This window comes from Tursiops truncatus, chromosome 8, assembly GCF_011762595.2.
Source record: "Tursiops truncatus isolate mTurTru1 chromosome 8, mTurTru1.mat.Y, whole genome shotgun sequence".
In the NCBI taxonomy this organism is placed as follows: Eukaryota; Metazoa; Chordata; class Mammalia; order Artiodactyla; family Delphinidae; genus Tursiops; species Tursiops truncatus.
This window is the reverse complement of record NC_047041.1, coordinates 77902682-77916144: the sequence shown is the minus strand read 5'-3', so window position 1 is coordinate 77916144 and position 13463 is coordinate 77902682. Positions and strand designations below refer to the sequence as shown.

The window sequence follows — 13463 nt, the reverse complement described above, 5'->3', positions numbered from 1 at the left end:
ATTATGGACAACGCAGGACAGCGTACTAGAGGGGAGAGCTGCACAGAAAGAGGACTCTGGAGATGTGCAGAGAGTCCTCCTAAAGTTGTCAGCTAAGTACTGATCAGTGCATACCTGTGAGGAAACTATCTGATGCTGGGGAAAAAGCTATCTACAGTGATTAGAGGATACAATCCCCAAGGCTCATGCAGTGCCGGTAATATTTCCTGCTTCCACCAGACAGAGTTCAAGCCTCATAAGCCTAGTCATCCGGGAGAGTACTCAGAAGAGTTTTGCCTCAGTAGTGAGACACGATTAGTCCAAGAATGAATGCTTCTCTAGTCTCACATAGCAACGCTTAAGAGCAAGACCAACAGAATCAAATAGTTCTCAAGTAACTTAATTGCACCCCAGAAGAAGGCTAAAGGTGATTTAGTAGCCAAGACCTGGAAACAACTCAATGTCCGTCACTGTATAATAAATAAATGTGGTCTATCATACGATGGAACATTACTCAGTAATAAAAAAAAGAACGTACTCTAGACATACACCATGGATGAATCACAACATAATTATAGTGAGTTAAAGGAGCCAGACCAAAAAGGATACACGCTGTACCATTTTGTTTATGTAAACTTCTAGGAAATGCAAGCTAATCATTACTGACAAAAAGCAGTGGTTGCTTGGAGACAGGGGTGTCAGGATTGGCAGGGAAGTTTTGAGGGAGGATTCATGAATATCCAAGAGAAAATTTGAGGAGGTAAAGGATGTGTCCACTATCTTGATTGTGGTGATGTTTCACAGATGTGTACAGTGGACCCTTGAACAACACGGGGTTTGAACCTGCATGGGTCCACTTATAGGGGGATTTTTTCCAATCAATACTGTTAATACTACAGTACTAAATGAATGCACAACTGGTTACATCTGCAGATGTGGAACAGTGGACGCGGAGAGTTGACTGCAAGTTATAGGTGTTTTTCTGAGTGGAAAACTGAGTGGAAGGTCAGCACCCAAACCCCTGTGTTGTTCAAGGGTCAACTGTACATATGTCAAAATTTATCAATTTTGTACATCTGTACATCTTAAATATGTACAGTTTATAGGATCTCACTATACTTCAATAGTGTCTTATAGGATCTGTACATCTTAAATATGTACAGTTTATAGGATCTCACTATACTTCAATAGTGTCTTACATTAAAAAAACACACAAGGAAAAAGTGAACTACAAGTAAGAATTATGAGAAATGACAGCTGAAATAACTCTTACTATAAAAATAAACTTAATTTGATGAAGGCAACTACAAAAACATAAAGCAAATACATCTTATGATGAAATGTTAAAAGTATTTCCTTTAAGATTAGGAAGAAAACAGAGAGGTTGGCTAGCACCTGAAACCACTGCATATTTAGGCCAGTAGAGTAAAATAAGAAAAAGAAATAAAAATGATAAAGACTAGAAAGAAAAAAGATCATTACTGATTTTAAATAATTCTAAAAGTTTCTACAGATAAATCATTTTACTTAATGAGAGTTAGGCAAAGTGGTTGAATACGGTATCAATGTAGGAAAGTCAGATGCATTCCTACTTACTAGCAGTGATCAGTTAGTAGCCTTTTTATAACGTCGACATAAAGTATAAATTTCTAAGGAATGTAAACCCTTTCGTGGAGGAAATGATAAAACATTACTGAACACCATTAAAGACAGCTTAAATGAAGGAAGAGATATACCATAATCTTGAATAGAAAAACTCAGTGCAGTAAAGATGCCAGGTTATCTCCAGATTTACTGACAGATTCAATGTAATTCCAATCAAAATCCAAACAGGTTTTAGGAGAAACTTGAAAAGGTGACTCTAAAATGATGTGGAAGAGAAACAAGTCCCAAAATAGACCAGAAACTTAGGAAGAACAAGATGTGGCGAGGCTTGCTTTACTCAGATTTAGGACTAAAGCTGTGATGATCAAGACATTGTATAAATAGATCTGTGGATCCGAATAGAGAGTGTAGAAACAAACCAATCACGCATGCAAGCTTGATTCATGATGGAGTCATTGCAGACCACTGAAGAGAAGATCAACCATTCAGTACATGCTGCTGGCATGATCATGTAGATTAAAAAAATACAGTGTGTTCCCTACCTTGTACCATACTGAAAGTCAGCTTTTAGTGGATGAAAGACAAATTGTGAAAGCATAAAACTTTTAGAAGACTATGTAGTTTAATACAATTTCCTGATACAGGAGATCTTAAGACATTAAACAATAAAATGCAAATCATAGAGGAAAAGATTGATCAATTCAACTATATTACATAACTTCGGTTCATCAAAAAACACACTAAAGAAAGTCAAAAGATAAGCTATGGAGTGGGAGATGATATTTGTAACTCATTTCCAACAAATGATCAGCACCTCAAAAATAAAAAGGACTTTTATAAATATATAAGGTGTAGGTATCCTAATAGAAAAATGGCCAAATATATAAACAGGCATTTCATGGAAGAGGAAACACAAATTGTCCATTAGTATAGGGAATATGCTCATTAGTAACCTTGGAAATGCAAATTAAAACCACAGTGAGCTACCATGGAATGTCAACAAATTAGAAAGCATTTTAAAAGTTCATTTGTCACCAAGTTAGCAAGGCCAGCGAGCACTGTAACTTACATGTCCTATTGGTCTATAAGTTGAGAGAGAGTGGTTTATCATTATGTAGGAAAGTTAAAACATGTATGTGCTTTGCAACCCAGCAATGTTACTCCAAGGCATGTGTCATAAGGCAGTTTAATTTTTCTTGATCGAGGTCAGACCACATTGGTGGGTGAATGAGTATTTATTTTGGGGGGGGGGGTGAAGTAGAAGAGCATAGCTTTATTGCTTTGCCAGGCAAAGGGGGACACACCAGGCTTCTGCCTCGAAAAACTATGTCTCTCAATCCCAGAGGATTTGATGTGAACCAGTCTTTTTTAAAACAAACACACTGCAGAATATGATAGACTTAAACAGAACAGAAGAGAAATAATCAGAATTCATTGCTGATAGTAAGATTATGGATTGTTTAATTTTTTTTGATTGCTAATAGTAAGGTTTTGCATTCTGTTAATCATTTTGGGTTGTGTTGTAAAAGGTATTTCTTTTTTTTTTTTAACATCTTTGTTGGAGTATAATTTCTTTACAATGGTGTGTTAGTTTCTGCTATATAACAAAGTGAATCAGCTATACACATACGTATATCCCCATATCTCCTCCCTCTTGCGTCTCCCTCCCATCCTCCCTATTCCACCCCTCTAGGTGGTCACAAAGCCCTGAGCTGATCTCCCTGTGCTACGTGGCTGCTTCCCACTAGCTATCTATTTTACATGTAAGATGTACGAGTTGTATTAAATGGTTTGAAAGCCACTGCCCTAAAAATAAATCCTTAATATGCAATAGGACACAATTGCAAGAATGTCTAAATAGTATCGCTTATAATAACAAAAAGCTGAAAACAGCTCAGATATCCAACAACAGTAACATGATAAATAAATTGTGGATTAGTCATATAATGGAATATTCTACAGAAATAAAACAAAATGAAGGAAACTTGCAGGTTAGTCATGAAATGAAATACACAACAGAAATAAAGAGCTAGCGCTATGCACACAAAAATGGGTAAATCTCAAAACATAATATTGAATACAAGAAGTGAGTCACAGAATATGTCAGTATGATTGTATTACATAAGACTTAAAACTAAGCAAAACTAAATACATTGTTTAAGTCTGCATGCATAGGCATTAAAACCATAAAGAAAGGCCAGAGCTTATTCCTGAGTAGGAGATATGACAGAGATACAGAGCATGTTTGAAGGTACTAATAGTAGTGCTCTATTAACCTGAGTGATGGGCACACACACGCTTGTATTTTTATTACTATTTAATCTGAACAGATATACTTATGTGGTTTTGTATGCATGATATATTTCCAAATTAAAATAATTTAGATATAAGCAAAAGAGAAGTTAATTGTTGGGGTAAGATCCTTGAGGCAATGCATCGCATCGGGATGGGCTTCAGCACACAAGTGAGCAGACATTTCTTAAATAGAAAGAAGGGCAGCTCCTCATCTGGGAGCAAAGCAGGAAGGATGGGTGAGAGCGCATGCAGGTGGGATTTCAGGGGTGTGTATGGAGTGGGAAGGTATGGGGAGATGCTTGATGGAATTCAGATCTGATGGACTCTTTTTAAGAATGTAGGAGGTGGGGGAGCCTCCTGGGAGTGAAGCGGTAGGTCTGGATAGAAGGCCTGGGGAGGGTAGTGAAGGCTTCAGAAAGTATTTCACAAAGTGGAGCAGCTACGCCACTGATGATACTCGAAGGCGATTTTGGGTACGCCTGTGGGTACGTAGGCAAAGTCATTTTTAAGATTGTAGTAGTTATGAGTTTATTTTAATGCAAAGGTTTTTTAAAATTTTAATAGTTTTGCTTTTGTTTTAATGCATAGTAATAAAAAACAAACCTAATACTTTATGGATATTACTTATAAAGCAAAAGTGCTGCTTAAAAATTCAGTTAATTGGAAGGAAGGGATTCAGTAAATATTAGCTTAGGTGTTAACTTTGATATGGCAAAAACCCTGAAGGTGGTGCTCAAAAATTTGGGAAACTTTGATTTAAATAAGATAGCTAATAGGGCACCCGGGAAAAGAAGAGCACTGTGGGTAAAAAGACTGGTGAGTGGTACTAAGACCCCAGCCACCTGAAATCCCAGCTTTTAGCTGTGGCTCGGACCGTAATTCTTCACTGAGAAGCCCCTATGCTTTCATGGGGTTGTTACCAGTAACCGCTGAAAAAATAGGATTTGCCAGAATCAAGATAAGAAACAAACTGGAGAGTAAAACAGTCCATTCTTTTGGGGTTTTTTTTCGGTTTAAAACACAGACTTATTATTTTACAATTCTGGAGGTCATCAGAAGTCTGACATGGATCTCACTGAGCTAAAATCAAGGTGTTGGCAGGGCAAACCTTTTCTGAAAACTCTAGGGGAGGATCTATTTCTTCGCCTTTTCAGCTTCTAGAGGTCACTTGCATTTCTTGGCCCGTGGCCCCTTCCATCTTCAAAGCCAGCAACGCCAGCTGAGTCCTTCTGTTGCCATTTCTCTGACTCTCTCTTGCCTCCTTATTCCCCTACTCCTTTTTTTTTTTTTTTTTTTTTGCTGCATTGCATGGCTTGCGGGACCTTAGTTCCCTGACCAGGGATGAAACCCGGGCCCCCAACAGTGGAAATGCAGAGTCCTAATCACTGGACTGCCAGGGAATTCCCACCCCTAGTCCATTCTTGAATTCAGCAACTCCTGCCCCTCTTGTTGGGCTTCATGCATATGAGAGAGGAGGGAATATATATAATTATGATCACAGCACCATCGTAAAGGTAGGAACTTTGCTATGGAAACAGGTGAGAGTTGCTAACCAGGAGAGGTGGGGAAGACACCTTTTTTTAATTACATTTTTTAAACTTTTTATTTCATATTGGAGTATAGCCGATTAACAATGCTGTGATAGTTTCAGGTGCACAGCAAAGCGACTCAGCCATACATATACATGTATCCATTCTCCCCCAGACTCCCCTCCCATCCAAGCTGCCGCATAACACTGAGCAGAGGTCCTTGTGCTATACAGTAGGTCTTGTTATCTTTTTTAAATATAGCAGTGTGTACATGTCAATCCCAAACTCCCTAACTATCCCTTCCCTCCACCCTTCCCCCCGCAACCCCCAGTAACCATAAGTTCATTGGAGAAGACACTTCTGAGGTGACATTTCACCAGGTGGGCAGGGTGGACCAGAAGCTGAGGGAAGTTACATGATAAAAGCTCAGAGGAGTGGGGTATGTATGAGATGATCCAAAAGGCCTTCCTAATTCAGATGAACTCTTACTAGCCTCGATGGCTGAATTTTCTTCTAGCCACTAGAGCACTGCATTTTCACTCAAATTTTAATACATCCCTTCAAAACTGTGATACCCTTTCTAGGAGGGCAAAGGCAGGAAGCTGTTATCGTTGCTTAGGCTTGTTCGTAGCCCAATCTAGCCTGTGGGTGTGGGTCCCAGAATAGAGAACAGAACTTTTCATGAGAGCAGCCAAGTATCTGGAATCTGAGGTTGCCTGTGTGGAGTGTTCTAGTGAGTGTCCCAGAAAACCAGAGGCCTGGAAATCAGGAAACTGATTCATTAGGGAGGGAAATGAGCAGTTTCCCAGAGGGGCTGTGACTCAGCGAGGACCACTCACATATTCATTAACTATTTGTTGAGGGTATACTAGAACTGGGGACCATGTTGTATGCTGAGAATATGACGGATTCTCAGAGAAGAGAATGGTCCCCACCCTTATGGAGCTTAACTGGAAGAGACTTAGGTGAACTAGCAAAGCCATTGGAAATGCCAGGATGAAAAGAGCTGAAAATTTGGAAGCACTACTGGTTTGTGTTCACAGAAGAAACTGTATTTACTGTGTTGCTTCTTTAGGCTCTCCCCAGAGCCAGCCGGTGAGACTGTGGTATGCTCTTACATTTGAAAAAGTGCTTTCAAATTACTACTTTCCTAGAAACATCTCAGTGTGCCACTAATCCCAGGCACACCTGTGGGAATGCTAGAATGCGTTGATGGCAACATCCACAGGCTCTTCCTTAAATGTTAGCAAATATATACTAATTTTTTTCAGTACTTTTAAATACTCTGAACAATGCTGAAGAGATAACTGGATGAGCATGGAAAACATCATAATGAAGGGAAAGAGACAAGAACTTCAAAGTTCATATGCCTTGAGTTCTTGATATCTCAAGATTATATCCAAGATATGTCGATGGCTTTTTAATGGGATCCTTGGCGTCCTAGAGGGTCAGGGGATACCCTTCCGGGTGGTCCAAAGATCTCCTGATGTTGTATGGAAAAATGTAGGTTTGGGCCCATAGCTCTCATAAGATTCTCAAAGGGACCCCGGAAAGTCAAGAATACTTCTATAAATCCTTTGAAAATACTTCCATGAGTGCTTTCTATGAGAATATTCATGGATTTTAAGTTCACACAATTGTTCCAGAATGTGAGGAGTGCAGCAGAACCCCAGGGAAGTGGAATTGGAGGCCAGGTCCCCTTATTACCAGCCATGTGACCTTGCACAACTCTCGGCCCCATTTGAGCCTCAGTTTACTTATCTGTTAAATGGGGAAAAGAACGTGTTTACTTCTTACTTCCTACAGTTTTTGTGGCAAATGATCAGACGTATGTGAATAATGCTGTAGAAACCTCCAGGTACCATATCTAAGAGTGAGAGGCTTTAGAAAATGTTTACTCTCTGCACCTGTAGGCAGTGTTATATTGTTGGTCACTAGAGGGAGCTTTAGGATTCAGGGGAAAGAAGAGCCAGTGATGTAACTCCTGGAAAGCCTTGAGGCCTCTATGAGGAATTCTTCAGAAAGCTTTTGCCTTTTATAAATAGCCACTTAGATTTTTCCTTCTTTCTTCTCTTTTTTAAAATTCAGATAAATGCCTATAAAAGCAAACATGACCTCGTTTTCTGGTGACACAGATTTTTCTACTCTTAACATTTAGGATTCTTCCTTCTTTTTCTCTGGTAAATTTAGTTTCTACGTAAACATAAGCGTTTTCCACAATCAATTTAAAAGTGAAAAAAAAAAAAAGGCAGAAAACAACTTTCGAGAGGGCCATAGGAAGAAAGTGCTCTTCCCTTAGCGAAAGATGATTCATTGCTCATTCCGTGACATGTGGCAATGGTGAGCAGGATAGGGAAATGCATTGTCTAACTTTGGCACGCATTAAGACCTCTGACTTTGGATTTTCTGGTGGCATTCCCTGCTGTTTTTTTTTTTTTTTTTTTTGCAGTACGCGGGCCTCTCACTGTTGTGGCCTCTCCCGTTGCGGAGCACAGGCTCCGGACGCGCAGGCTCAGCGGCCATGGCTCAGGGGCCCAGCCGCTCTGAGGCATGTGGAATCTTCCCGGACCGGGGCACGAATTCGTGTCCCCTGCATCGGCAGGCGGACTCCCAACAACTGCGCCACCAGGGAAGCCCCCTGCCGTTTTTGTTTTTTGTTTTTTGTTTTGCGGTACGCGGGCCTCTCACCGTTGCGGCCTCTCCCGTTGCGGAGCACAGGCTGCACAGGCTCCGGACGCGCAGGCTCAGCGGCCATGGCTCACGGGCCCAGCCGCTCCACGGCATGTGGGATCTTCTCAGACCGGGCACGAACCCTTGTCCCCTGCATCGGCAGGCGGACTCTCAACCACTGCGCCACCAGGGAAGCCCCCCCCCCGCCCCCCTGCTGTTTTTAATTGGTGTGCATTTCTCAGGCTAGGGCTAGAGAGAGAGGACTCTTACTCATTTAAAGAGGCTTGACGGTTACACCAGAAAACCTAGGATAATTTGAAGGAGGAGGTACGATAGAGTGAAAGACACTGACTTTGCATGTTAGGGAATCAGAATGTCATGGACTCACTATGTATTTGCGGGACAATTTTTGTCCCCTTTTAGGACCGCAGTTTCTCTCTCTGCTTCTGACCATCCCCCCAGCACCACACATACACACCCATGGCTGGATGGTCTTTCTTCATCAAGAATGGATCATTAGGTGACCAGACTCAGGCCGCAGGTCAGGAAAGGCAAAGTTTTGCAGGAGCACAAAACTGAGACTTACCTGATTTTCCATCCAAATTTCTTCGGAGAAAGGAGTCTTGATATTTCTCTTCCTTGCAGTTCTTTGGGTTGTATTTCAGTTCCACAGCAAAATAGATGCCTGCAGAAAACAGTGAACCTTGTATTTTCTTATACATTTTCAGGGACCCCTGTAGAGACTGAACTGCTAACATCCATCAGCAAACCCGGGCAATGAAGCTGTCAAGCACTGGTCTGCCAAGTTCTCTGGACTCTAACATGTGTCCCCACAATGCTGCCTTCCTCAATTTCACATTTTAAAAATGGAGACGTCTGTGACTTATACAGGCAAGTCTTGATAATCCCTCCTGAAAAGCTCCTGTTAGGCCTAAGGTGTTTCTGCAATCAGTGGCCTTTTAGAATTGAGGAAGGAGTCTAGGAAATCCTTTCTTGGTTTAGTATATTTCTCTTACCTGGAAGCTCAAAAGCTCCCCTCCGCTGGCACATCTGCGCTCTCCTTGCAACTCTTGGCACCTCAGAAGTAACCCCGCGGGAAGGGGTTGCTTCTCTGATGACAGACAGGCAAGAGACTGCAGGTTATAAAGGGCGAAGCCTTATTATAGGCTCATTCATTGTACTTTATGAGAAACAGCTGCATTTCCTTGTCAAGGCCCTTGTGGAAGGCTTTTCTCTCCTTTCCACTGCAGTCTAATCACTAACCAAGACTAATCAGCTGATTTGGGTCAGAACAAGCCAGTGTCTCTGCCATTCCACTTTAAGCATGACGGTATCCCGTTAGTGATAGGAAATTTGCTGAAACAATGCAAACGGCTTGATCAGTGATTCCATTAGTGATTACAATCGGAGTAATTTTCTCCCCTTTTTGTTTTCCAGAGGCTGTTTTTTCTTCTTCAAGCTTTCAGATGGTGAAGGTCAGAAGGTTGGCAACAGAATCACTGTTCCCTAGTTGAGGGCTTCTCAAATTTTCAGGGCAATACAAATCACCTGGACCGTGTTACAACGCAGATTCTGATTCAGCAGATCTGGAGGTTGGGGTGAGGGGAGGAGAAGCTGACGATACCAAAGCTGCTGGTCTGTGGACCACGCTGAGTAACAAGGCCCTAGTTAATTTTTATCTCTAGCTCCTGTTTCACGCTGATGAAGGATGCTTTTTCTACTCCTCAGACACTGTCAGAAATAAAGAATGAATAAGTAATGATTTCAAAGCCCAAGGGAAATCGTGAGGTCACAGATTCCATCTCCTGAATTAACAATTGTTTGGAAAGCCATGACTTTGAATTCTAATTTCTTGCAAAGCAAAATATTGAGAATAGACCCGTAGCGTGCACAAACACAGAAAACAGAATCGAAGCGATCTGATTTTTCCCATGAGATGGCAAAGCAACTGTTTATTTGAGGTTATTGTTTTTTTATTGGCAAGCATTATGCTCTGTACTTCATTTACATAGGAATCTGGTGGGCACTGCCTAAGAGTTTGTGAACTAATTTCTCTGGCTCTAAATCATATGTGTACTTCATCTTTATCCTCACTACCAGGAGCCCAGTCTAATTATTGCTTATGCAAAGGGATGACTTTTCTTCAGGTGTGAAGGAATTTCAGGTGTGTCTCAAATGTTCTCAGGAGAGCTGCTTTTAGGAATTGCTGTCCTGAGTTTTTAGACCTTCAGTTTGGCTTATTGCGTATTGCTTTGGCTCTGTTATAATTTCCACAGTTTCTGTCTTCTTGGTTAAACTGTAAGTTTGTTATAATTGGAGGCCATACCTTCTATTTTATAGGGCTGGGAAATTGGAAGGGAACTTTAAATTCATTGAGTCCCTGAATTTCTACAAGCCAGCCTCTGCTTGAAACACATTTGATGATGGGGATCTTGCTACTTTATGTCTATCCTTAGAACATTGCTGACCGTTAGGATGCCTTTCCTGATATTGGGTCAAGTCATCTCACAGTGGCTTTTGCCCACTAGCCCAGTTTTACTCATTGTGGATAATTTCTTTGTCTTGAATAGAATATGAACACAATACATATTGCTGGGCAACTGACTTGTTAAGGCCTGGGACTTGGGGGCTCTCTGTGCCTTCAGCAGTTCTTCCTGCATAAGAGTAGCCTCCAACTCCTGACTTGAGGAGTAAACTTGGGGCGAGGTCCAGAGCTGCACCGCCAGAGATCGGATGGGCTGTGGTAAAGCAGGGCAGTCACTGCTTATAAGGACTTTAGCCCACTTCATTACAGGGGCTTAAGGTTTCCTGCATTTCTTTCTTAAATGCAGCCTGACTTAAGCCTGAAATGAAACGCAGGATGAGGCTTCATGATTACTCATGAATTTTTACACAATCAGATCATTCAACAGGAATCTTAGAAATGGCTCTGATTTCCAAAATATTTATCTTTTCTGTAGTTCTCACCTAAAGCAAAGTTTTTAAACTGGCAAAGATGGACTCCAGTCTTCTCTCCCATTCCCCCCTTTCAGCACCATTCTACCCTTTTAATTTTATGCTCCATGGGTGACCTGACCCCCAAGTTTCCCCTTTGCAGTATTGTTCTAGGCCTTGGGCCATTGATTACTTTTTTCTGGCCCTTTTCCCTCATGGAACCTTACCTGTCCTCTGTCTGGGTCTCTCAGCAGCTGGTTTTCTCCAGTGCAACCCTGGCCGTTTAACAGGTTTTGGTCCCCTTAACAAATCCTTGATAATGTGTAAGATAGCTCTTGCTTTCTCTGCCTGCCTTGGTATCATAATTTCTTAATTCAGTCAAAGACATGTCTCCAAAAGGCCCTTAGGTGGTGGCTTTTTAGTGGGGAGGGTCAGGAATCATGATAAGATCACGGATGAGAAATTGGTTTGGTCTGTGGACTCCCTAACACAACTTCACATCATCCATCACCTCACTATGTGGGACTAGCTCTGTTTTCTATAAACAATAATAACAATAGCTCTTATTGCATGGGATGACTAATTATAGTTACTTACTATGTTCCAGGCACTGTGCCTACAGTTTAACAGATTTCTCATTTAATGTTCATAACAACCTTGTGATGTAGGAAGAATTATTTTCATTCTATTGATGAGCAAACTGAAGTTCAGAGGGGTTAGGCAATTTGCCTAGCATCACACAGCTACTGCATGGCAGAGATAGGGTTCAAACCGAGGTCTGTCTGACTGAGGCCCATGCTCTTAACCAAGCAGCTTCCTTTTTTCTGATCAACCAATGGAGAAGAAGCCTAAGATCAGTGAGTTTCCTCAGACAAGCCCTGCTGTGCTCACCTCGACTGTAGCCTTTCTACTTCACCTAAGTGCGAAAAAACTACCACTTTGCTCATCTCTATCTTCTCGGCTCTCACCCCTCACTTTCCTATGCTGAGAAAAGCTTCTTCTGGCTCCTGCGTGCACAAGAGTAATAAGTATTTGATATTTAATTACAAGGATTTATTATGGAACGAAAGGAGGGATACTAACACATCCCATCTGGGGCCAATTAAAAAGAACTGTGTTCCTGAGTATATGTGGTTTTTCTTTTTTCAGACGAGGAACAGTTCCAGTCAAGCTTTGGCACATGAAGCTTGGCATGGTTTAATAAGAGTCGGGTGACTGAGACATCTAATGCTATTTCTGAGAAAGCAAGATGGTGCATCCCCTTTAATGAGTGGGAAATGAAGTTGCCTACAGGGTCAGCCGTGGGCAGTTGAATTTATACCTGTGCCTGGGTTTGTTACATTTGTTAAAGAAGGGCATCCACGTGAAAGTCGCATTTTGGAACAAAGAGAATAAAAAGATGCCAAAATGCTGCTTTCAGGATAAGTGCATCAGTTTGCAAAAACTCCCAGGGTTTCCGAGAGTGGCCACCCACAGAGGAAGCACCATCTGGTTGTCATGCTGTCACAACAGGGGAGAGCAATGCTTGGGCACAGGGCAAAACAGAACGTTCCTCAGAACTGGACAGAAGACTCGTAGTTAGACTGAAGCCAGGAGGCAGCAGACCTCCCCAGGCCCAGCACAACACTGCGCTGAGTAAGGTCATAGACCCTAGGTGTATCCATACTTGTTCTGTGACACCTTAGCGATTCTGAAACAGACTTAACATATAAATCAGAAAAATATGCATCTCTAGAGGAATGGTTGCATGTTTTCAGGACATGAGGAGAAGAAATTTTTTAAGAATAATAAAAAGACATCTACATCCTTGGAAATATATTTAGCTGAGGTCCTGATCTCCATGAAAAACACTTTCCAGTCATTCATTCATTCATTCGTTCACTCATCAAATGTTTACCAAGTGTCTCCTACATGCCAGGGCCTGTGCTACGTGCTTCAGATACAGAAAGGAACAGGAGACTGTCTTGACAATCAGGAAGCTCAGAGACCAGTAGGAGAGACTCATAGAATGAAATAACTGTGATTCAGTGTGCTTACAGGAACCCTGGGAGGGTCACTGAACTACCCTACAGGCGACCACAGACACCTCCTGGGGGAGGCATCACCTGAGCTGCACAGTCAGGAGTTATCCTCCAGAAATCTATATTTGAATAATATTCCTTTGCCATTCTAACATGAGAAGGGATGAAAAGGCTAAGTAGATGTTGTGTTGGGGGAAGAAGATGAAGGGGTGTTAAGTAAAGGATAGCAATTTCAACATTCAAATTGGAATGTTGGAGGGAGAGTGCAGGCCTTTGCAGGCTCTAGCTTCGGATGACTAAGGTTGGGATCTCAACCACTTCCTAGGTGTGGGGACCTGAGCAAATTGCTTAGCATCCTAGGGTCCAGTTGCTCATAGGGTTTCCAGGTTTCAGTGAGAGAACATGTGTAAAGCATTTGCTCAGGTCTGGC

General features: G+C 41.7%; 1 long non-coding RNA gene across 1 annotated transcript in view; it reads right to left on the bottom strand.

The window, feature by feature from the left end:
* Positions 1-9204, bottom strand: part of LOC109552245 (uncharacterized) — an 80037-nt gene extending 70833 nt beyond the window's left edge. Inside the window, exons 1-2 of the long non-coding RNA XR_012333487.1 lie at positions 9095-9204; positions 8665-8763 (exon numbers count right to left, since the gene is read on the bottom strand). This is a non-coding gene — a long non-coding RNA (uncharacterized lncRNA). The remainder of the gene's footprint in view (positions 1-8664; positions 8764-9094) is intronic.
* Positions 9205-13463: the final 4259 nt, after the last annotated feature.